The sequence below is a fragment of the Lygodium microphyllum genome, unplaced genomic scaffold (genome assembly GCF_053477565.2).
Source record: "Lygodium microphyllum isolate KBCC unplaced genomic scaffold, Lygodium_microphyllum_v1.1.10 scaffold_188, whole genome shotgun sequence".
Taxonomy (NCBI): Eukaryota; Viridiplantae; Streptophyta; class Polypodiopsida; order Schizaeales; family Lygodiaceae; genus Lygodium; species Lygodium microphyllum.
This window is the reverse complement of record NW_028229671.1, coordinates 78,400-104,871: the sequence shown is the minus strand read 5'-3', so window position 1 is coordinate 104,871 and position 26,472 is coordinate 78,400. Positions and strand designations below refer to the sequence as shown.

General features: G+C 42.3%; 1 protein-coding gene across 1 annotated transcript in view; it reads right to left on the bottom strand.

The window, feature by feature from the left end:
• Positions 1-25,228, bottom strand: part of LOC148008334 (cyclin-H1-1-like) — a 71,284-nt gene extending 46,056 nt beyond the window's left edge. Inside the window, exons 1-2 of the mRNA XM_087674310.1 lie at positions 25,068-25,228; positions 24,721-24,942 (exon numbers count right to left, since the gene is read on the bottom strand). The gene's annotated coding sequence lies outside the window, so the exon portion shown is untranslated. The remainder of the gene's footprint in view (positions 1-24,720; positions 24,943-25,067) is intronic.
• Between the last annotated feature and the right edge of the window lie 1,244 nt (positions 25,229-26,472).

Genomic DNA, 26,472 nt, shown 5'->3' with positions numbered 1-26,472 from the left:
ACACAGAGCCATGCGATGGTTCTCTATTTTCATGATCTGGTACAATCGACATCAACCTGAGGTTCTCTCCAAGGCACCATGGTGGTGGCTTGATCACCCACTACTTGGATATCCATGGTTCTACTCTAGTGGTTCTATGTTGTATGGGCTATGATGAGTCTTATCATCATATCATTGTATTGTATCAGATCACCCATGATTTAAGAGAGGGTGTGATCGGGATTATGAGCTCATGTGTGAGTCTATCCAAAACTATGGAGGCTAGACACATTATTATTATTATATGCCAATCAGCCCAACAGGCCCAACCAGCTACTATTTAAGGCCTATTTCCTATCTATTTATTGTGGGGCTCCTCCTCCTCTTCAGTAATCATCATTGTTTAGGTGGACTTCCTATTGAAGAGAGGAGTCAGTGCCAGTGCCCATGAAGCCAATGACTCACTGTTGTATGTGATTGTCTCGTGTTTGGTATATGGATTCCATTTCCCAAGCATATCTTTGAGTTCTCTTCCTTTGCAACATTCTTCTGTTTTCTTTCTTTTTTCTCTTATATTCAGCAATTTATTTCAGCACTTCTTATGCTTCCATTGAAACCAACTGTCCTCGAATAGGGTGGTAAAAAACCTAATTAAGCACTAATTATAGCAAGCATAAAATTCACATGACACCTTGTCGGGCCCAAAACTACCGCCCCTTACAGTATTTCTTTATATTATATTGCAAATGGAAGGAGTACAATTAAGATCCTCTGATCTCCACCGCTAATCCAAGTGCCTCTTGCTATCAAAACTGATCCGCAAGCCTCCAAACCAATTTGCCCCCTTGGTTTGCTTGGGGATTGGCCTTCACCTTGCTCCTTAAAAGACAAATTCAGCCCCAAATCTGATATGGGCTAGCTGCCTCTTGAATCTTCTTGAAATTCCTCAACTTTCAATTCTAAGCATGCATCCCGAGGTGGCTATCAAACCCTAATTTCTGTTGCAATCTCTTCCTCTGATGGCTCAAACTGCTCAAAAATGCTGAGATAACTTGAGAGATAGCGGGGGATAGGAGAGAATACTGTGTAGAGAGAAATTTCAAAGTTTCATCACAAGAAACGTTGAAAGCTACTACTGCCCTTCTCAAATAGCCATTGAAGCTATCATCTACAGCTTAGAGCCACCAAAAAGACTATTGTCTCCTCCTATATGCTATCATTTGCACCAAAAGGGCCTGGGGCTCCTGTCACCTACTCTTGGAAAGCTCCAAACTACTATCACACGCTATAGAATTGATCTTTGGTGGCTACAAATCACATCAGCAACCTCTCCTTGCTCTCTAACAGTCTCCTTCTCTCTCACAATTGCAAGAATAGACTATATCAGCCGCTAAAAACGTTTTTCCCACTTGCATGGCCAAGTTTTCCCAAGTGGGAGCCTTCTAATCCCATTTTCCAGCATTATATAACTTATTAAATTAATTTTTAAAATATTAATTCTAAAAATTAATTTTAAATGTACTCAAAGTGAATTGGCTAAGCTAATTTGTCTTCCAAGTATCCTTGAGCAATTACTAGCCCTTAGACCAGCATTAATTATTTATTCAATGCCTAGTCTCTAATGTCACCACTAACATTAGTGGCCAATTAATCGGTCTAGGCCAAAATCTAACATGTGGTACCACCTAGTACCTGTAAGACATAACTTGTTACAACTTTTCCCTTTGTCACCCGCTGTATCCTCTCGGTCATTGACCTGTTACCATGAAATAACCGCCACATACATTGCATGTGCTAAACAACCTTGTACACTTAATTGATAACTTAATCAAATGTTATCGACAAGATTAAAACGTCTCAAAATTTCACACCCCCATGACAAACCTCACCCTTGAAATCCTTGCAATTGTCCTTGATTGCACTGCATTGTGCCAAAGGAAAAGTATATTGCACTGGAAGTTCCATGAGGCATCATAGTCACAACATTAGCCACTGTTGTCCAACCATACCAAATGCCCCAAACCTTACTGAAATTTTCCAGCCAGCATAAACATCAAATAATACTGAGAATTAGCCCGTAACTATTACTAGAAACCCATTGGGTGCATCCATAACTCATGTTTCTCAACTGTTCCAACTCCACAACCATAGTAAAGTATATTCCTAGCATAAACCATGGCTGAAATAGTCAATGGCATTTACAAGCATGCTGTTGTCAATGGAACCAATTGTAAACCATTGAAAACTGAGAATAATCTGATCATAAATTAATCACTTACTAATTTGAGAACTGATCACAAATTGCTACAAATGCAACCCCAAACTAATCACAAACTATTTGCAAAATGTGATATAAAACCAATTGCAAAAGTGACCATAAATGGTTCTCGAACTGATCAAAAATGGAGCTGAAATTGATCCAAATTTTGTCTCGAAACTGAGGCAAAAACTCATGCCAAACCGATCATAAACTGATGCAAATGTACAGTTTCAATGGCATAATAACCACCATATCAATTTGTATACATCTCACAACGAGTAGTATACTAAGTAGTGACCTCATGGCAAACTAAGTGTCAGCATAGTACCTTGGATGCATGTTAAATACATCCAAGATCCACTACATACAAGATCTCTCCACAACTAGCAGAGTGGAAGTGCTACCCCCTCCCCCTTGAGCATCAAGCAATGCTCCAAATCCCTGCTCGTTTGAACCTAACTAAGCCCTAACTACAATCGGCTTTTAACTAAAAGGCATCTAGGTAAAGTTGCAACAACTGAGGATGGTCTACCAAGTCATCCTCTTCTATCCATTTTGCATCCATTGGTGAATAATTCTAAAACTTCACCAAATGTCTCCTGGAAACTTTACCTTTAACCTTTCTTTCCCTTGAGCATTGCGATGCTTTATAGTTTTACATTGCTGCAATTCCAATTTAACTAATATGCAACATTGCATGCAATTGACTAGTCCCTCATGTCTACCTGACATGCTAGGATCACCAGATGCATAAGGAAACATTCTTGTTTGCATACTTTGGACCATGGCATTGCAACTATGCATGGGGATTTGTGTACTACCAACCACACCAAGATACATTTTCCTATACATCGCATGCATTACTAGCAGCATTTTTACTCATGACCAACACTATATGGAGCATTTTCATGACTAGCATTTATATCATGAGTTCTATAAAGGAAAATGTTGCAAACATTTTCACCAAGGCACTACCTCGTGAGAAGTTTGAGACTTTTCACAAGTCCCTACACTGGTTACCCTTTGGTAATTGATCCTTCCTGTACTTTACCACATTGGCACTACAAGAAGGTGTTAGAATTTGCCAATTCTATGGGCAGTGCCCGATGTTTTAGCCTTTAGTTCTTTTTCAGTTCTTAGTGTGAACACTACTAAAGTTATAAGTTGTATCACCACTCTTAGAGATGGAGTTAGAGTCAGTTAACTCTAGTTGAGTAAGAGCAAGGTCTATCTTAGACCTATCTTGTACCTTTCATTCTCATTCTTTCCTTTCACCAAGTACACTCTACTCTTTTGCTTTAACACACTTTCATTGTCTCTTTTTTCTCTCCTTAATAGATGGCTGTCATTTTCCAACAAGCCCTTAATCAAAATCATGATCTAATTAAGGAGCAATGGTTATTCACTTGGAAACTTGATCTTGGCTATTTTGGGTCACTCTTTCTCTCTTATTTTTGGAGTAGCCCAAGTTTAGAGAGTTGTCACCATAAAAGGAGATGCATGTTTATTGATGTTTCACGATGAACAACAAGAGAAGAGTGTTTTGTAGCTATCCTGAGGTGCTGGACGCAGCCTGAAATCAATCTCTTTCTTCTCCTTTCTCACTCTCAAGCTATGCAAGCTCTATTTTACAGCAGATTAGTGGCTAGCCTTTTGCAGAAATAAATCATTTTGAGTGTGGAATTGCTTGCTGAAGACATTCCAAGCAAAACCCCCAATTCTTCCCTTGTTTTGGGTCACCATATCATTGAAGATTTAGGGAAAACATCAACAAAATGTAGTCAAACATGGAGGCCTGATTTTCCAACCAAGAAAAGCATTAAATCCAATTTTAGGGGAAATGCATGCCAAATATTAGGGTTATGGACACCAAGTTTACAGGTCTGAATTAATTCAATTTGACAATGAATTGAAGGTGTAGTGGTTAGGGAAAATCTCTAAGATTATTGGACAATCAAGGCTGAGCCCTCGTTCCACGGATTGGATCAATCTGGAACTGGAATTCGTGTAAAGAAAAAGTATGCTGATGCCAGTGTGAACACACCCTCACTAAGAAAGAAATGCACACAAACAGAATGTGCTGAAACAATCAGAGCTACTCTGTCATCATCAGACTCTGACAAAGCTCACAACCGAGAGACAACAAACTGACAAAATACAAGCTAACAAGTTTTCTCTCTTTCTACTCTCATCTTGTAGGGAAATCAATTGTCTTTATTGCCTAGTAAGTGATGCACGTGTGCATTTACATCTTTACATGATTTTATGAGAGTGAAACTACTACTCCTCACTCTGAACTTGATTGTAACTGAGCTCTTTCCTAAAGGACTTGGGTTGAGCAAAAATACATTCCTTTGGTCATGGGGGTACGGGGCCTCCACGGGCTTTTTTTTTTTTTTTTTTCAGGGCGTGCTTGGGTTGGGGGGGGGAGCGTGGGCGGGCGCATCTTCAACCCTCAATATTGTCTCAATTACTTTTTATGTTTTCATGGCTGTGATTTTCTGAATAGTTGTCATATTCAGCTTTAAGTATTTGTTTTTTCCATTCCTTGAATTATTAATCCTCAAAAACAAACAAATATTATAATTGTTGAGCATATTTCGTTGCTCGGGGCATTTGTAACACGACCTTGCAAGGGTGGCTTGTTTGTTGCCATCTGAAGCTGATCTTCTGCCACCCACCTCAGCTGGAGCTGCCATTGTGATCAGTTGGTGCCACCAAGCTGCTGCCCTGTTTGGAGATGGTGCCCAACTTGTGTTTTTAACCAACATGGTTGCTGCCTTCCGCCTTGTATTTTGTGCATCTACAGCAGCCGCCCAATTGTCTCTCATCATCACCATCATCAGCTACAGTGCATTTTGCTGCCAGACGACCTTCTACAGTCAGGTGATCACATCTTCATACTGGCAACTTGATATATTTGCTGTGAAGACCTGTGTTTTGCAGTCCAAGCAGCCGCCCAGCTCCACGCATGGCTCCTTAGTAGTTTACTACTTTAGCTGGCCTTGCATTTGCTGATCAAAACATAATTCTATCAGCTATGGCTACGTTTCAGTATTTAGCAAGCCACCTTGTTGATCTTTTGGCTTGAGAGGGCACTTGGACTGCTAGTCATCATCTCCTTGTTCATCAACAACCCTCAAGAAGTGTGTTTCACTCTCTCCGTTGTTATCCTTCATGGGTCTTCTCCGACATTGCCCTACTTGGAGAACTGTGCTTCGCTCCCTCCACGAAGCATTTCTTCACAAGTGTCTCTGCTTGATCAGCTAGGTCAATGCAGTTATCTCCAAGCTCCACTCTATGAAGAAAACTGCTAGGGTTTGCACTGAGGACACACAGAATGTACGAATACGACAGAATCACAAAGAGAAAGACAGACACAAGGGCAAAACTCAAACCCTAAACGCAAAACTCAAAACTCAAACACAAACAGAAGAAGGGAGAGAGAAAACACAACTCAAGTGAATGAATGCTGTAAATGAATATAAGAGTGTACAGTGTGCTCAAGGGCAGAGCAATGTCAAAGTGTGATGTCCACCGGAGACGGATCCCAAGTCAGTGACCACCAGTCGAAGTGTGAAGAGAGAGGAAACTGCAAAACGCTGACACCAAGGGCTACCAAAGACAGAGGCGACAGCTGCAGAGTAGTGATATGACACCAAGCGGCTCCAAAAGGATACAAACGCAGACTGTAGTATGTCGCCTGATGTTGGAGATGCTGGCGATGGCAGCTGGAGGCCAAACACAGCCTGGGAGATGGCGCCTGATAGTGGGGGACAGCTGGAATAAGGCGCCAAGGCGCTGCGAAGCTGGAGGGAGAGGTGGCAGCAGTCACAAGGGCTAGACAGCCACGTGGAGGTAGACTCATGGTTGAAACCTGCACTGGAGAGTGTGAAACCTACACCGATGGAATAAAGCTGAATGGGGGCAGCCTGTCTATTCATAGATATGGAACAGCACCGCAAAAATTAGGGTTTCCACTGAACTCTCTCGAACCGCTCCCCATTTTAGGGTTTCCACTAAACTCTCTCAAACCCATAGTGACAGGAAACGGCCAGAACAGCCCCCCGGTACGTGGAATCGCTGTCCCCGGCACGAGGCTGTCGTGGGATGCGTTCCGAATGGTGGAACGTTCCTTGTCCCGTTTCAGACAAGGAACGCAGCAAGGAACACTCGCTCGAACCCATAGTGACAGAAAACGGCCCGAACGGCCCCCCGACACGTGGAACTGCTATCCCCGACACAAAGCCGTCATGGGACGCATTCCAAATCGGTGGAGCGTTCCCTGTCCCGTTTGCTGCATTCCCTATCCGAAACGGGACAGGGATCGCCACGTGGCACCACTTATCGTCGGCCGGGCGTTGCTCCTGCCCGGATCATCTGCGATTGCGCGTTTCGCCCGGCTCCTGCATGCTGCTCGCACTTGAGATTGTCTGCTCGTTGTTCCTGCCCCCGTGACAAGTCCGCAGCGCCCCCCATTCCCTGTTGCGTTGCACCAATCCCAACCACCAACAGCCAGTCCCCCGTCTCCTCCTGCCTTCAACCTCTCTTCTGTCTCTTCCTTCTCTTCTTCCTTCTTCCTTCTCTTCACTTCTCCCTTCTCTTCATCCTTCTTCCTTGGACCTTCTCCCTTCTCTTCCTTCTTCTCCTCTTCTCTTGAGTTTTCTTCTTCTCCAAGTTCCAAGTTCTCCATTCTTCTCCTCTTCTCTTCTTCTTCTCCCTTCTCTTCTTTTCCCTTTTCTCTCGACTCTTGAGTGAGTCTTGACTCTTAAGCCTTCTCCCTTCTCTCGAGCCTTCAATTTTCAACCTGAAATGGCTTCATCTTGAGTCTTCAATTTTCAGCCTTCAATTTTTCTTTCTCTCGACTCTTGAGCCTTCAATTTTCAGCCTGAAATGGCTTCATCTTCCCGCCCCGCTCGTCGGGTTGGTGGTCAAGGAAGAAGGTCCAATGATTGGTCATGGTAGGAAGAAGTAAATGTTGACCGCCCATTGAGTGGTGGAGGATCTCGACCATGGACTTGCAAGCTTTGCCCATACAAGCAAACAAGTGGAGCAAACAAGGTAATCCATTGAGCCGAGCATTTGTATTTCGAATTTTTATTGATTTTAATTTTTCAAAGTTACTTAAATATTAGAATATGGAATACCAATTGCCACTTGTTCCATTTTAATATTTATGCATAATCAGGTCCGAGCTCATCTCCTACATGAGCCAAATTTAGAGATACAGTTTTATCCGAATGTGACCTTGGAGAAGCAAAGGGAGCTTCGTGACCGTGTAGCAGGTCAACAAGCTTATCTTGCATCTAGACCATGACGTGTTGAAGTTGACCCTGCAACTTTTGTGGCACCATCCCCATCAAATGAATCTAGAGCAAGGTCAGTATCAGAAAGTGTTACCTCCACCCCTACTACAGGCATTGCATCGGCCATGGCATCAACAATGCCACATGTTGCACATAGACAGAGCACACTTGATGCTAGTTGGGATCCCAAGAAGAAGGAAGAGATGGATACATCAGTGGCACGCTTTTTTTATCATGACCACATTCAATTTCGTGCAGCCAGGTCAGAGTATTTAATATTGATGTGCAAGAAGATTGGTCAGTATGGCCCTTCGTATGTACCTCCATCATCAGAGACCTTACGCACCACTTTGCTCGACAAGGAAAAGTGCCTTGTTGAGCAAGCAATAGTGACTAGAAAGAGCATGTGGGCTAAAAATGGAGTTTCCTTGATTGCTAATGGTTGGAGTGATACACGCAAGTGATCCATTCATGATATGGTGGCTTATTCTCGTGGGGAAATGTATTTTATATCTTCACATGATGCATCGAGGACAGGAAAAGTCAGTAGATGTACTTGCAGCACAGTGGGTTACAGGTTTTGAGCTTATCGGCCCAAAGCATGTTGTGGGATTTGTTGCAGATAGAGAGCCCGCAAATAGGGTAGCAAGTGCTATTATCCAAGGATATTATCCGCATATCACAGTTTCATATTATATGGCTCATTGCTTGAACAATCTACTAAAGGATATTGGTAACCTATCATGGGTTGCACCTATCATAGAGCAAGGAGCTCAAATGGTTAGCTTTGTTTTGAATCACCAGTTTTTTCGCCATCACTTCTTTGCGGTTGAAGAAGACACTTTTAAAATACTCTGATACCAAATTTGCCTTTAACTTGTTGATGCTAGGCAGATTAAGAGAATCCAGTGGTGCCTTAAGGTAGTTATTTCTTAGTGATGAGTTCACCTCATCAACATTGGCAAATACTTCTACAGGTATCTTATACTTGGAGAAAGAAAATAACTCCACTTTTTGGAATGATGTAAAGCGGATAGATGCTATGGTATCACCTATTGTGTTATTGAGGGTTATGGATGCTATGCAACCTTGCATTTGCAAGATATATAGGGCTATAGATAGGCTGAATAAAAAGTTGCAGGAGTTGGCACCAAATGATGAGGCATATGAGGAGATACACCATTTAGTTGTGACAAGGTAAACTTCTATAGCTCACCCATGCATACAACTGAATTTATTGTGGATCCTGAGTTCCAAGGCAAGGGTCAAGAGAATGACACTGAGGTTATGGATACATGGAGACTTATACTGTCTCGTCTAGTGCCTGATCATGGCACTAGACGAAAGATCAGAGATCAGCTTTCATGTTATAGGACCTTTCGGGGTTCTTTTGGTTGTGGGGATGCACAGGAGGATCGATGTAATATTGGAGTAGCTTTGTGGTGGGAGGACTATGGTTCGGATGGTCCTAAGTTACAGCATCTAGCCATCCGTATTTTGAGTCAGTCAGTTAGCTCCTCTTGTTTGGAGCAATTGTGGACTACATAAGTTTGGAGCAATTGTGGAGTACATACGCTCACATTGCTTCAAAGAAGACGAACCGTCTTGGTGTGGAGAGGGCAAACGATCTAGTATTTGTTAGTGCTAATTTGAGGATGTTATGTAACAGTATGACAACAAAGCCCAATCCATTCATAGAGTGGGAGATGCAGCAAGAAGAGGAGACACATACTCATGTTGAGAGAGATACACCAATTCATGGTACACATGATGATAAGGCTGGAACTTCAAGAGTAGCTAGAGCAACCTCACATCATAATCATGATCTTTGATTTAGTTTACTTATCATGAGTCTCATGATACATGACACATGTACAGTGTATATGATATTATGATCATTGATGACAGTGTGACACTTGGGCTGTTGTGCCATGTCGATATTATATTTGTACTTGAGTCTTGCAGTCTTGGAGTTGCTCTTTGGGCTATTTTGGCATGCCGCATTTTGCTTCAATTTAGAGATTAGACTTTATATTTATAGTCTTAGTTTAGTTCATTGTTCGTTGTTTTATCATTTATGGCATATGTATTATGCATTTTATTATTTATAATTGAATAGCTTAGCTCTTGAGCCTTGTAAGTTACAATTCAATTTCTAATGAGTAGTTTTAGAATGATGTATAATATCTTAAAGTTAAAACTTAAAATGATTTGTCCTTGTGGACTATATACCTTGGTTTTAAGTTTTAGCACTCGAGAGTCCACAGGGTTTGGCATTCTTGTCCCCGTCCCCGTCCCCGTCCCCGTTCCCCATTCCCCATTCCCATTCCCCGTTTCATGTTTCTATGCTCGAACCACTCATTGTTGTAGGGTTTTTACTCTAAAAGAGCATTTTCTAGTGTGTTTTGAGGCTGTTTAAGAGGCTATTCAGCAAGTAATGCATATTTTAGCTCAACACACTCACCTTAGTACATATCCTAGAGACAGAGTCATCCTAAGGCTCACTTCATTGTATCAACTTGATTCATTCAGCATGATTCAAAGTTCGCAAATTCATTCTTCTTCTTTGTTTGTGAGTTCTACGTCACATTGTTTGTTGTACACACTTTGTGTTCCTCGCCACAAGCCCTACCATTCTCAATAAAGAGAGGAAATTTGAGGATTTGCTGTTCAAGAAGGGCTGACCTGCAGCCGACCTGCCCAATGGGTGACTTGCTATGCACATGCCAAAAATGATCACTTGGATTTGCAAATGTCTGCCCAGCCCAAAAGCTGTCTATCGAAGTTGGAAAAGAGCTGCCTTGCATGAAAGAAACCTAGGGAATGTGTGGCCTATTGCTGGAAGGAGCCATGTGGGTTGCTTGATAGGCTCACTATACTCGGGATAGAAGGATATAAGAAACTGTAATTGAAACGTCCACCTAGGATCCAACTCACCCATGAGACCAACACGAGCTATATCCACAAACATATGGATGCTGGATATCAAACTCATCTCCCAGCCATAAAGCCAAACGGGCTCACCTTGGAGCTTGGGAACTAGCAACAAGCTGGGTCACGACCACGTACTAAGAACCGGTGTCCCATACCACCAGTCTAGACTATCCAAATGTACAGACATGTCGGCCTACAAACCAAGAGTCCAAGAGTCGTGATCACACAATGATGTGCACAATAGGGCCCTGAGTCCAAGAAATAAGCCTTAGCTGCCCTAACCTTGAAGTGTCCTTAGTACATTTGTACTAAGTCACTTCATGACCATTTTTTACCAACGCTACTAGTGCCCATCTAAATCTCTAAGGAGGTAACTCTTCCCTCCTTATGAATGATTGTTGTCCTTAGCAATATCCTCATGAATGAGGTAGGGAAAACGACTCTTCAATGAACATACTAACTCTCCAGTAACCTCCGCCCCTGAGCAGTTCTTCCACTTGACCAAAAAACTTAAGATAAGCAATCCAAGGAGATTGTTCAATCCCATGATCAAGAAAACTGATTCAATTTGAGTGAAATGTATCCTCAATCTACAAGACTTCCTTAATTGGAACTATCAAATCACCTTTGCCCTAGTCATTCTTTCAAACAACTCACGTGGGGCACTGCTCAAGCACTTCCAAATTATTCTAAGCAATCCTCCCATTGCCATAGCCTACAACTCTGATAAATATCAATATAAAGTGAATGTAAATACATTGAGGTATCTTCTTCTTTTGGAAAAAGAAGAAGAGAACAATACAAATAATTGTTGAGCTAAATTATCATTAGCCTTAATTAAATAGCCCCAAAACTCAAGTTAAGTAGTGAATCTTAACCATTTCTTTTAAACAAACGCGATTCAAGAGAGTTTCATCATCCCCCATGTAAACCCTAATTTAGGAGGCCTCAAACTTTCTATAAATAGAGAGCCTACCCTTCCACTCACTCTAATCTCGTTTTTGCATATTTCAAGTGCTAGAGCTTCCCTGTCCACACCCCGTTCATGGAGGGCAATCTAGGGTTGCGTTTCAATCTATAGTTGTTGTTTAAACTGCCACATCATCTTCAACTTGTTGCATTACAGATTTTCTCTCTTCTTTGCTCGTCTGATACAAATCCAGCATCTACACTACTACATTTACTGTTGTCAGACGTTTTCGGAGGCTACCTTGCTGCATTTCGAGATTCGTCAAAGTATGACACTCTCCAACTCATTACCTCTACCTCTGTCCTTGAGACACGAGAGTTGCGAGGTTCAGTATCATTCACTACATAGTGTGTTTGTTGCATGAGCATTGTATTATTCAGATTCATCCATTTCAAATTATTCATTGTGTTCATTGTCTCTAAGTTACCCTAACCCTAACTATGTTCTCTTATCAATTTGTGCTTTAGCCTTTGTCATACGATTGTAGTTTTGTTTCTGTGTTGAGGCATTTCTATACATGGTATCAAAGCTAGGTAGTCTCCAAAGAAACCTAGGCCTTTCATTTGAAAGCTCTGCGCAAAAGCAAGAACAACGAGAGGGAAAGATAACTTCAAACATTGCATCACCACTTCATTCTCCCAAGCCAAATCCATCAAGAAACAAGGAGTGAATCTTACAACTTGCTTAGCAAAGTTTCAACGTGGCCAAAGAGACATTGGAGTACGATGGAGTCCAAAGATCCTATGAGATCTCATGAGCTAAGTACAACATCATCCTCATGTATCGGGCTCAACAACTTCTTAAAGAAGGTAAATTTGAGTTTTCAATTTTTCCCTTTAGATTCAGTGCACCGGTCTAAAGATTTTACAGGAAGGATGAAAGCTCTACATGGGATTGGCCATCCTGCTGTGAAAACGAGCATCGAGAACAAACCATCCATCTATATCCACAGAATTCATTTCTTTACCTCTCTGATCTATGCCATTCACATCTCTACCCTCATTTACTCTTATGCTAGATACACAATTTCATACTTCTCAATCCTTTGATTCTACTTCCTCTTTTCCGCAAGATTTTGTTGATTCTCATAAAAGAAGGAACCATGCAGTCAAGATATTGATTCATTAGTTTCAAAGAGCACTTTTGTTTTTTAACTCTAAGAGAGATAAAGAGTACAAAAGGTTAATTCCTCCACCTATAAGTTTTCCCTTTTCTTTTTCTTTCGTATCTTCATCTCAAGGTCATTTTGAAGGTGAATAGTTACTTTCTTCATTTCAATTCAATATATTTAATGGACAAAAGAAATCTAAAACATTTCCCACATTTGCATTCATAAATCCACTTAATCTCCCATCCATCCCTCCCTCTTCTTTCATTGAACCTTCATTCACATGTCCATTAAGTGCATCTCACATATCATCACACATCACACTAGGGGGGTGTCACGGGGACATGAAATTTTGAGATGCTTTAATCATGCTGGTAACATTTGATTAAATTATTAACCAAATGTGCAAAGTTGTTTAGCACATGTGATGCACATGGCAGTTATTTCATGGGAACGAGCCAAGGACCCCGAGGATGCAGTGGGTGTTAAAGGCAAAAGTTGTGTTAAGTTATGCCAACTGGGTTTTGGTGGTCAGTTGGTGCCAGGATAGACCCTAGGACAATTAATTAATTAATTAATTAATGCTAGTCTAAGGGTCAACAGAAGTTGGGAACCACTCCAAGTTGCAAATGGCCTAGCCAATTTCATTACAGATGGGCATGTTTAATTTTGGACAGGGTCAAAAGGACTGAAATTAATTTTAAGAATTAATTAATTTTGAAAATTTAATTTAATGGCTGAAAATGCATTAGGAAGGTTGCCACTTGGCAAAACTTTCCCATGCAACTAGGGATAAGGCTGTTGGAGGGTGGTGGAAGCTGAATGGCAGCCGTTCAGAGCTTGGTAGAGGGAGAGGAGGTGATCAGGTTTGGCTCAGAGAGGCGACGACAACTGTTCGCGCGCCGCGACAGGATAGGGGGACAGCAAGATTTCTCTTCCACCTCAAGAGAGGCGGCGGTAGAAGAGGAGGGCTTGCCAGCCAACCTGGTGTTTTAACCCCCCCCCCCCCCCCCCCCCTTTGAAGCTGTTGGTGCCATCAGATTCGTCATCAGAGCTACGAATCAAAAGATACATTTCAACTGATTTTCTCTCTTTCTACAGCATTCTCTCTTCTCCTCCAGTCTATGCTCACGCATTCTCACCAATTCTCAGCCATTGGTAGCAAAGTACAGCCAAATTTGGTGGACAACAAAGAGTTTACTGCTGTAAACCCTAAATTACAGCAGTAATTAGGGTTTAGCAACCACCTTGGGACCCGTGCCATCAGTCAAAGGCATTGTACACTGAAATCAGCACCAGAAATTTGTGGAATTGTGAGGATTTCAGATGCCAACCCATCTATTGTGAATTGGGGGCAGCATTTGACTAGTTGGGGTTCCATTAGAGCAAGTCCTCGGTGAAAATCAAGGGGTAATTTGCCCGAATGCTGTGCTGATTATTGGAATAGCAAGGGGCTTTTGAATCAGCCAAGGAGATCGTGAAATCTCGGCTTGTAATTTATCCATCAGAAATTGAAATTAAAGAAATACTGAAAGGGGTGCCAGTTTTGGGGCCAACAGGGTGTCCACTGTCCAAGTTTATGAAGGTAAAGTGAGCATTTCGGTTTATGTTCATTTGTTGATTGCTGTAATTAAGTGCTTAATCAAGTTAAACCACCCTATCCGAGAAGGAAGGCTGGTTTCAGGGGTCCACCCTTAGGCACAGTCATAAGGACCTCTTTCCCTCAACCACGTGGTATACCTATGATGAAGGCGTATCCTCCCTTGGCTTATCATGGCCTAAAATACCCTCCCAACCTTTATCGAGTGTAGATGAGTTGGTTCCACAGTTTGCCTCCATTGCATCACCTAGTGGGCCTTCTAGTCATTTTGTTGTGCCCCTGCCTCCACCTCCACCGGCACCTTATGGAAACATTCATATTCTAGTGTCTCCGCATCAATCAACATCCATTGGATACTTACAACCTATTTCTGCCTACCCACCTTCTCCTCTTCCTCCTCCTTATCCACACTATCCTTCTTACCCCACCTATCAAACACATTATGGTTCTTCCTCATCATCAATCAAGCATGCCTTCACTGACAAGACTCATTTTTAGGGGTCAAACTACACTACTTGGTCCAATCTAATGAGACACATTCTTGACTCCCACAACCTATGGGATATTCTAGAAGGGTTGGAAAACCAACCCGATTCTACACTTGTTTCATACAAGGTTGTCTGCTCGTGGAAGGCTAGAAATACCTCCGCTATTGTCAAGTTGTGCGAGACTTGTTGCATGAGTTTCATTCTCAACTTTAGCATTTTGACTTAGCACAAAGCGTTGGACACACTTGACTGACCACTATGCGGCTCGAGATGGGACCCGTCACATAAATCTTAACCATAAGCTTCAAAACTTTGAAAATTGCTCAACGAGATGACTTGAAAGTCAAGTTGGTTGAGTATCAGCGATCACCAAGTTCTCTACCACGAGGGATCCTAAGTCCTCTAATGATCAAGTCACATTATTCCTTAACAAGCTGCCACAGAAATACTTCCACTTTGTGCAACAGGTGATCTCACAACCCTCTATAGCTACATTCTATGAATTTGAGTAGCAGCTACTGTGTTACACTTGGTTGTTCAATCAATTTCATGGTATGACTTCCACATAGGAGGCTCTCATTACTTCTTCTCAAAAGGGGCAGCAAGAGAAGGAAGGGCAAGCAAACTCAAAACTCCAATCAAAATTGGAAAAGCAACTCAAAACCAAAACCAAGCTCGCGAGACCCAAGGGAATCCCCAATCCTCTCTAAAACCTAAGTGGCAAAATGTGCCTAAGAAGAATAGGTATTGTCGGCATTGTCAAAAGACTCCCCACTTTGACACAATGGGTATCAGTCACAAAGACCAATAGCCACAGCACCAAAGCCCAAGATTCAAACCCCCACCCCTCAAACAAGCAATCCCGAACAAGGGAGACACGGCAATGACAACTCTCAACAAGGGCAGTGACAAAGCCAAACCCACACTGCCAGCAATCAACCATCACAGTCAACATCAGTCTGAACGCCAATGCTTGACTAGTCAGTCTATAGAGACCCACATCGTCTCCTTAGAGATATTTGAGGATGTGAGCCTCGTCTATATCTACGAGTTGCCTCTCAATGAGGCGACTACAAAGGCTCACTCGTCACAACCAAGCACTTCTACTACTCCTTGGATTCTGTGTAGTGAAGCTACTCATAATATGATCCCCATCTCAAACATTTTTATCTCCTGAACCCCTACAACTTGGATAGTCCGCATTAAGAACAACTCATCAGTCAAGATTCAAGCTCACAATTGCACCCAATTTGCCACTAACTAGGGCTTGGATCTCGCCGCACTAGATGATGTATATTATGTTCCCCAGCTTGGGTTATCCATTTGGCAATTTTGTTGACTTGGGACCACTAGTTTTCTTTACAGCTACCACAATCGAGGTCCTTGACTCTCAAAATAGTTTAATAATTGCTCGTGGTGAGACACAACCTAGTGACCTATACCACGTGACCTAGTTCCTTTCCAAGCCGACAGCCAAGGCTTAGAGTTCCATTGCTTCTAGGCTTTAGCCGCTTCACACGAGCCCACGAACAATGAGCATCTTTGGCATTTTCCTTGGGACAACTTGGATACGACTCTCTTTGTGAGTTATTGCGTCCACAGATAGTTGAGGACCTTCCACGCCCTGAAGGTATCTCGAGAAATCTGTAAAGCATGTCAACTCATGAAGCAACATCATATCTCATTTCCTCAACAAACCACACATAGAGCTGGGCCGCGTCTTAGATTGATTCATGTTGATCTTTGTGGACCGACATCCATTGCCACCTTGAACAACGCACTGTACCTTTTTATCATGGATGATCATTTTAGATACATGTGGGTGTATTTTCTCGAACATAAGTTCAACACATTTACATATATCTCTACTTGGGTGCTACTGATTTATAACTAGACTAGTCATCATGTAGGATGCATAAGTGATAGTGGTGGCGAGTTTACCTTCCACGAGTTTTTCAAGTTTCTACAAGAGGATGGTATCTCTCACCAACTTACATCTACCAACTCCTCATCTCAAAATAGAGTCATAAAGTGTAGGACCCGGACCATCATGAATATGGCACACTCTATGCTATTCGTAGCAAAGCTTTCTAAGTATCTTTGGGTTGAGGCTGTTAACACGTCAGTATACATCCTCAACTGGTGTCCATTTGTGGGGCTCTCTCAAAGGACTCTGTATGAGGCATCTTTTGGCTCTTAAATCTATAGTTTTCCACTTTAGGGTCCTTGGGAGTCACGTGCACACGCACATGCTTAATAATAAGATAGGAAAGCTCACTTTCTCAATTGATCTCCTTATTTCTGCAAGTCACTACTTTGAAGCAAAGGCCTGTCATTTGTTCAATCCTCGAATAAACAAGGTAAACGTTAGGAGAGAGAGAGTTTTTAATGAGAGGGATTTGTACAATCTTCTGCATTGGACTCCAAGCAGATTCCTCCACATATACTATCGGAGATAGTACCTTCTAAGCCGGATCTGTTGCCCACTCCTGAACATTCCGCAGATTCTTCAGTCCCCACGTCCCCCTCTACGAGACCTATTACCTTGTTGGTACCAACTAACCATGAGGGATTCAAGGATCCTTCCACCACATTCCACTCCGGAGAGCCCTAGAAGATCTAGCCATCTTGCACCTCAAGCTTTATTTGTGTCATTGTTTACAACTGATTACATAGCACATTCTAAGCCAAATAGTTAACAAGAGGCTCTTTCGCACCAATGGTGAGAGGCCATGAAGAAGATGCTTAGAGAGTATTGACCAAAATGATACTTCGACCTTGCTCGATCATGAGTCACAAGAAAGTCATTAGGACGAAGTAAAGTTTTAGCACCAAGCTAAAGACTATCGAGACTTGTAACAAGTACAAGGCTTATCTTTTTGTGCAAGGGTTTCGACAAAAGCAAGGTATTTACTACGAAGAAACCTTGAAACCTACTACATAGTTGATATCTTTTCGTCTATTGGTTGCACTAGTTGTTCACAGCAATTATCCAATCTATCAAATGGATATCAAAAGTGCCTTTTTGAGCCCTTATTTGGAAGAGAGTCTACATGAAGTAACCACCCATATTTTCTTCTACTAACTAGAAAGATGAGGTCTTTCGCTTGCAGGACACTCTTTATGGGCTAAAGCAAGCACCGCAATCTTGGTTCCAAACGATAGATGAGTTCCTTCGAACTCACAGATACCATTCTACCTCTTATAGCCTAAGCTTAAATATTCATATCACTTTCAAGGGGGTCAGCTATATCCCACTGTATATAACAATCGATTCATCATTGGTTCAAATTCACCTCCTAGAGTAGAAATGAAGGTCAAGCTCTTTGCTACATTTGAGATGTCAGTTTGGTGGATCAATAGTATCAAGATCAAACATGGCCTGTGGCCACGTCTCTAAATCCAACTATCCACTTATCTAAGGATATCTTAGATCAGAAGTCCTTTAATCAATATATCTATAGATCTGTGGTAAAAAAGCTTCTTTGGTTGATTGATACTAGACCAAATTTAGCATACCTAGTTAGTTTGCTCAATCAATATTTCACAGCACCTAGGATATCACATTGGATTGCATGTCTTCATATTTTGAGATATTTAAGGTATGCCTATTTTTATGAGCTAACTAATGATTCTCATTTATGTTTCCAAGAGTACACTAATTTTGATTGGGCAAGAGATCCTGACATCCAATGTTCCCATGGTGGTTACCCCTTTACCTTGGGTATGGCTCCCATTTCTTAGCCTAGCCACCCCCTATAAAAAACTCGAAGCCCACTTCGAGTTGTGGTAGTAGTAAGAGTTTTCTTATATACAAGGAGAAGCTCAATACTCGTACCTAAATTCAAAAAAGTGAATATAACTATAAGAATGCCCCTACTTAGATATGCACTCAAGAGTATTTACAAGCCACGCCGCGATGCCGCCACCCCAATAGATCTACCAATGCTAAAGTGTGGTGTCGGCGTCGCAATCTACTTCATTTGGTGGGCTCTTGCTAGCTGAATCATCCTTTGAAGCATTGCTAGAGAAGGCCGTAGTGATGTATCGGAAGGCTACATACCTCTTTGCTCTCCTTACCCCATAAGTAGAAGACGGTGGTGGCTTCCACAAATGAGACAGAGTATGGCTCTTTAATGGTACCACCAAGGCCATGTATTTGAGAAGCTTACTGCATTTCAATTTCCAAGGGATGTACCAACTATCATTTACTAAGACAACTAGAGTGCGATTGCACTAGCTGGTAGCCTAATTATCATACCTCGGATGTAGCATGTTGATATATATTTCCACTTCGCCAAGAGTATTGAGCTAGACACTATTCGCCTAGAGTGTATGCCTTCATCACATAACTTTGCAAACATATTGACCAAGGCGGTCAATAAGTCAGTGCTTCAATATGTACTACCCAGGATCGGCTTGGATACATCCTCCCCTACTTTTTTAAATTGACAAGAAGAGGATGCTTCTCTCTAGCTTTTCCTTCCAATTTGAGAGGGGGTGACTTTCTTCTCTTGATGGTGACACGTGTTGTTTAATATTTTTTATTCAAACATTATCATCAAGATGACCATGATTGTAAAAGGACGCTTAGATAAGTGAACAAGTCTCCTACAAGGGCATTGTCCAAGTCACACCATTGCATCGCATTTTGCATGAGCATGATCACCCCTTCATTGCCTCTACATAACTCTAGTGCTTTTACATTTTGTTTTTATAAACATACATCTATGCGCATTTATCGCTTTTTAATCTTTAGAGCAGACAACTCTAGATCCACTGTATTCGTGGCATTATACATAGCGCTTGGTTTAAATATTTTATTATTGGACATTGTATATGGGCACAGTCTGACTTTTGGGATGCCCAATCGCTTTATTCTTTATTTGGGCAAAAGCAAACACAAAATACAAAAGCATGCTAACTGTAAATTGGGCTATTTTTTAGCTTGGAGATTAATAAATTTATAAATACGTGCCTTGTGAAGCGCTCACACAAGGCATGGGGGGAGATTGTACCCAATTGGTCTTCTTGTTTCATGTCATGCAAACTCTCTTGCTTGCTTTTTTTTTTTTTGCCTCTCCACCTATCCACCATACCTACTTCACCCACTTAGCCTATTCCCTTTGTCATCAACACTCAATAGTGGTAGAGATAGTCTGTTTGTAAAGGTCATAGGAGTAACCATACCTTTTTCCCTTTGAAACATTGTTACTTAATCAACTAAAAATCTTTTGAAAACCCTCACTTAATGATAAATCTTGTGAAAGAAAACAAAACAAAACCCACAAAAAGAGAGAGAGATAGTCCATTGTGTTTCCATCCGTCTTTGTCGGACTTAGTAGGCCACTAGATAGCCGACAAGCACCCTTTGTCTGATGTTATGTCCTCTCTAAGGTAAACACTTGGGCTCCCTTTTTAAGATAACCATCGTCTATGTGGTCTTAGTAAGTCACTAAACAGTCAACGTGCGCAAATGATGATAGAGCAACGATTACATTAGTTTGGGGAGAATAATGTTGTATTACATTTATCTACGGAAACCCATTCTTCACAAATGGATCTTTACAAATTGATAAGTCGTCGAAACATTAGGGTATCCTTTCCTTTGGTACCCATTCTTCTCGTAGTGTCCCAACACCTTGATCCTGTTGGCGGGGATTACACAGGTCACTTCCTCGTATACATATGAGTTAATTTCAACCTTCTGATCTTCGATATGTAAAATTGAATTTATGTGAGCCTCCACAAAAATGAACAGCTTCATGATCTTCAGGTCCTCCAACCACTTGATCCTCTTTAGGTTGATTTGAAGGTATGCAAACTGGTGGGCAGCTATGTAGTAGATTCCTGAGTCACCCATCCATCTCCGTTCCACATACAAAGGCGATGGATTATAAATATGGTCTAAGATGTTCATCATATTGATCCTTTGTCGCTACATTATCATTAGCCTTACTTAAACAACCTCAAAACTCAAGTTAATTAATGAATTTTAACCATTTCTTTTAAACAGATGCGGTCCGAGAGAGTTTCAATGTCCCATATATATACCCTAATTTGAAAGGCCCAAACCTTCTATAAATAGACAACTTGTCCTCTCACTCAAACTAATCCTATTTTTACATGTTTCAAATGCTAGAGCTTTGTTGTCCACACCCCTTCGTAGAGGAGATCTCAACCGAAAGCTACCCCACACTGACTGCACTCTCCTGGCGTTTGTTTCCAACCTTTACCTTGCCATCCACACCTTCCACTACTACTAGCCATTGTTGACTATCTCTAGAAGGCTGCATTTACAGCCTGGTGGCCTGTTCTAGACTGCATTTGATGCATCTACTTATCAGAAGTGGAGCAGCGGTGGAAGCATAAACATGTGCTGAAATAAACTGCTGAAACACAAGACAAAAAGAGAAAAGAAAAGAACACGATACAGATGAGAACTCAGATGTATGCACGGGAAATGAAATCCATATATCTGAACTCGAGACAGTCGCATACAACAGTGAGTCACTGGTTGCGTGGGCACTGGCACTGGCACTAGCTCTAGCTCCTCTCTCCACAGAGTCTGCAAATGGTGAAGATGATGATGATACTGACTGAGGAGGAGCATTGAGTATAAATAGGCTGAAAAAGTGGGGAGCAATAATGCTGGTAGGACAGCATTAATGTTGGCCGACTGGTGCATAAAAATGCTCCACTGGCATAAAATGCCACACCAGAAAAAACCTAAAATACCTAATAAAAATGCCCAGCCCAGATCAAGCTCAGACTCACACATGAGCTGACAAATACTCTGCTAACACCCTCTCTCAGATCATGAGTGATCTGATACAACACAATAGTACAATGAAAAGGAATCAGAAACTATACAACATAGAATCACCAAGTAGAACCATGGATACCCAAGCAGTGGGTGATCAAGCCACCACCAAGGTGCCTCGGAGAGAACCTGATGTCGATGTCGATCGTACCAAACACCTGAAAATAGAGAAGATCATAGCATGTCTCTGTGTCCATCACCAATGTCTCGCAGTGGCATACAAGACCATCCTATCAAAAATGCCCCTGAACATAGGTGAACATGGATTCCCCGCCTTTGGCCAGACCGCCAAAGTGTCCCCTCATGTGAGCTCCAGATGAAAGCCTCCCGCTCTCTGTCAGATAACCAGCTCATCATAAACCTAGATGTCCATCCCAACTCCAGGATTTGATTCCGCCAGACTAAAGTCAATGCGTCAGGGACGTCCCTCTCTGGAACCTGTGCACCTGTATAAGAGTATAGATGAGGCGCGGTTGCCCCGTCTAAACACCCGCTCACACTCCCTCTCTGGCACAAGAGAGTCATGAGGGATGACCTCATCAACACCACTAGAAAGCAGCCAAGGAAGGGGCCACCAAGCCCTTTCCGCGATCCGAAGGAGAGGATCCCTTCCGTGCCTTGGACTTCACCTTGGTCGGAGGATCTGAGTCGGAGTCTGATGAAGGAGAGGACTCATCGGTAGAGTCAACATCCCGCTTCGTCTTCTGCTCCTTCTTCCTGGAAGCCGCTAACTTCTTGCAGTCCTTCAGCAAATGTCCCTTCTTGCCACAGTGGTAACATTGGGCCTTCGACTTCTTCTTCCCGTCACCCCTCTCTAAAGCTACATAAGCCTCGCCTCCATAATGTGCCGGAAGCCGCCCCTGTAATCTCAAGGATGTCTCATGCTCAAGAAGCATCGAGGTCATATGTGTAAAACTGACAGGAGTCGATGATGTCTGCGCCCGCAAAGCATTAGCCACTCCATCAAACTCCGGGGGGAGCTTGTAGAGGACCGTCCCGACGAGATGCACTTCGGGAAGAGCAGATTGCATGTGTTGAAGTTGGTCCTGTACCTGCGTAACACGAAGAAGAAAAGACTGAATAGTATCTTTCGGCTCAAACTTCATCGGCTAGAGCTCGCCATAAAGTGTGACGGCCCGCATAGTGGAAGGTGCCTCGTACATCTGCTACAACTTCTGCCATACTTCAGGAGATGTCCTACAGGAGGTAACCGCCGGTAAGACCGCTTTAGAAATACACCGAAGCAACATCGAGTAAGCACGGGCATCGTCCGAGTCCCATGTGAGCACCGCTTCCTCATGGTTGTCCTCATCAAAGTCTTCAGGAAGAGGAAAATGACGGAGAGGTCGAGCAATAGCTCCACAGACGATGTACCATAACCGCTTCTGCACAAACCAAGCTTTCATGATAGCACTCCATGTGAGATAATTAGGTCCATGTAACTTATCATCAGTGGAAGTACACGAAGGAGCCATATGGAGAGGATAAGAAGAGAAGTAGAGAAGAGATGGAATTGAGAGAGGAAACACAGCCAAAACACAAGCACAGACTGCAGAAAATGAGAGTTCACATGCAATAGAACCCAAAATCTGATCAATAGAAGACAGAATCTGCTGCAGAAAGTCAAAAAAGCCAGTCAAAAACTGCCAAAAACAGCAAAGACGGCCTGAAGTAACAGTCACCCAGCCACGAGAGACGCTGAATCAGCAAAACACAGGCTGTAAACTGGAGAAAAGCAGGTAGAAAACTGTCACCAGCAGCTGCAGATGAAAAACACAGGCAGCAGAGGGTGCGTAAGCAGCAGACGATGGCAAAACTGCAAAAAACACAGGCTGAAAACAGCCCAAAACAGGTCGCCTGGCTGCTACAGCAGTCGCCTGATCAGCAGGGGTACAAAACAATCCTCAAATCAGCAAGAAAACACAACAGGAGCACAGATCCTGAAAACTGATACCATGTCAGAAGTGGAGCAGTGGTGGAAGCATAAACATGTGCTGAAATAAACTGCTGAAACACAAGACAAAAATAGAAAAGAAAAGAACACGATACAGATGAGAACTCAGATGTATGCACGGGAAATGGAATCCATATATCTGAACACGAGACAGTCGCATACAACAGTGAGTCACTGGTTGCGTGGGCACTGGCACTGGCACTGGCTCCTCTCTCCACAGAGTCTGCAGATGGTGAAGATGGTGATGATACTGACTGAGGAGGAGCACTGAGTATAAATAGGCTGAAAAAGTGGGGAGCAATAATGCTGGTCGACAGCATTAATGCTGGCCGACTGGTGCATAAAAATGCTCCACTGGCATAAAATGCCACACCAAAAAAAACCTAAAATACCTAATAAAAATGCCCAGCCCAAATCAAGCTCAGACTCACACATGAGTTGACAAATACTCTACTAACACTACTACATCGTCTATAGTTAATAACCATCTTTTAGGTCTGTGTTTTGATATGCAATTGCTGTTCAGATTGCCACATCATCAATTTTGCATATTTGCTATCATTTGCTAGCCACATCATCATCAGCCTGGCGCATTGCAAATGTTCTCTCTCCTCTGCCTATCTGACATAGATTCGACATCTGCACTATTGTGTTTGTTGTCGCTGCATGTCTTCAAAGGCTGCCCTAATGCATTTTGAGATCCATCAAAGTACGGCACACTCTCCAACTCATTACCTCTGTCTCAATCCTCAAGACACAAAAATTCAAGGTTTAGTATTCATTCACCATATAGTGTGCTACTATATGAGCATTGTATTATTCAAATTCATTCATTCCAAATTATTTGCTATGCTCATTGTCTCTAAGTTACCCTAACCCTAACTGTGTTCAGTTATTGATTTGTGCTTTGTGGTAAGATTGTATTTGTGTTTTCCATGTTAGGGCGTTTCTTTACAATGACAACAAAGAAGAATAGCATGTTTGTTGCCCCTATCCCCGGTTCAAAGAGATGCATATTATTAATTTCTCTGAGCACATTGGAATCTGCTAGCTGAGTCAACCATAGCTGATCTTCGCATTTACCGTGTGCATAATGCATGAGAGCACTACCCTCAAGTCGAGCCATTGCCCTTGGCCACGCAGACCTCCTACTCCCCCCACCATATCCACCGTCATGTATTTTTCCCATGCATATAATCCACTTCAGATCACAAGCAAATTTGAAGTCATGAAGCTAAAGCGGTAGCTTAAGCCGACAGCGTCGAGACAAAAATAAGCACCAGAGAAGAGAAGCCTACCACCAATCCCAAAATAGGTAAGTCTTCAAAGCACACGATCGCTCTTTTTGCTTGCTTGGAGCTCGATTCTAACAGGGATGACGCTTGCAAGGATGATCAACCGGTCTCGTCATAAAAATTCTTTATCTGTCTGCACGTCAAATCGCAAAAATCAGCTCATCTTATAATTGACATTGATGCGACCTCAGACAGGAGGACGTGAAATTCTCCAGAATTGAAGCTCTGCAATGGAAACGATAACGGCGATAATCAGCGCGAGCCTGTCAAGAACTAAGAAAGGACACAATGGACGTGAAGTTGTCTGAGGGAGAGCTGCAGATGAAGTAAGGGTTTCCCTGTCTGTGTACCCCGTGTTCTGCTGCAATGAGCTCGTCGCTGCAATGACCGAAGCTTCAAGGGACTCAGTACCACTGCAATGGGAACACCAGCTTAAAACAACAAAAATGTTGCACAAAGAAAGCCCAAAACCCTCGATTGTTTGTTGGTTTGGCACCTAAACAAGGTAAAATAGGTGTTTGTTGGTTTGGCACGTAGACAAGGGTGCACTAGTGTTACTTGTACACAAGAGCATTGCCCTTCCGTTTTGTTTCGACCGTTTTTGAACAGGTAGGACGATGTGACTACATCTCTCAACTTATGAAAATGAAATGAAAACAACTAATGATATCGATGTTCATATTCCTAGGGGCTGCCAACATAGTCTAATATCATGTACCAAGAAAATGATAAATAGCTCTCTATCAAAATGTTGCACTCTCCTCAAAGTAGAATATCTATCATATGTGGTTGATCCTAGATAAGTACACTGAGAGAGAGAGAGAGAGAGAGAGAGAGAGAGAGAGAGAGAGAGAGAGAGAGAGAGAGAGAGAGAGAGAGAGAGAGAGAGAGAGAGAGAGAGAGCCATTTAGTTTACTTGGGATTTTTGTACTTCTCTAGTGTCTTTATGGCATGTGGTGCTGGTTGAGAGAAGAAGTAGAAGGTACCAATACATTGTCCTCCCCCCTCCTTGGCTTCATTTGATGCCAACTTGAAGAGGGGGACAAGGGCATATCATCCCATCCCTTCCCTATCTTCCATCTCCTCGTTTGTACCTCATCTCCCCTCCTCCTCCTCCTCCAACGATCACGGTCCTCCTCATCACCAACCTACATGCCCCCCTTCTCTTGTCATGCATGTAGCTCACCTCCTTATATTTTAAGAAGAAATAATATCTTTAATATCTATAAATTCCTCGCTTTAATTAATCCTTTATATCTATAAATAATAAATTCCTCTCTCCCACTGTAAAAGAGCATTATACCCCTCGCACATGGATGATTACCCTGGGATAGCCATGAGGCTTGTGAGAGAGAGAGAGAGAGAGAGAGAGAGAGAGAGAGATCTATATTTTCTATTCTCCGTGATCTTTTCCCCTTCTATTTTAAAGCCTCCCCCCCTTCCAACTTATAATTTGGTCCAATGGGTCTCATTACCACCATTGAAATTAGCATATCCTCATGTCTTTAAAGTAAGGGGTGCCCAATATCCAATACCTTGACTATAACCATCTACCATAATTCAATGTATTACCCTACATGCTACTACTATTTAGACCTGAGTTAGCATGAATGCTTTTTTATGGAAATTGATGTGTCATATATGTGCTTAGGGGAATTAAAAAAGAAGAAACATAGTAAATTAAACAAATTGATGGGATGGATTTAGTTTATAAGCAAAAATAAGGCCATTTCTAGATCATGATAACACGCTTGT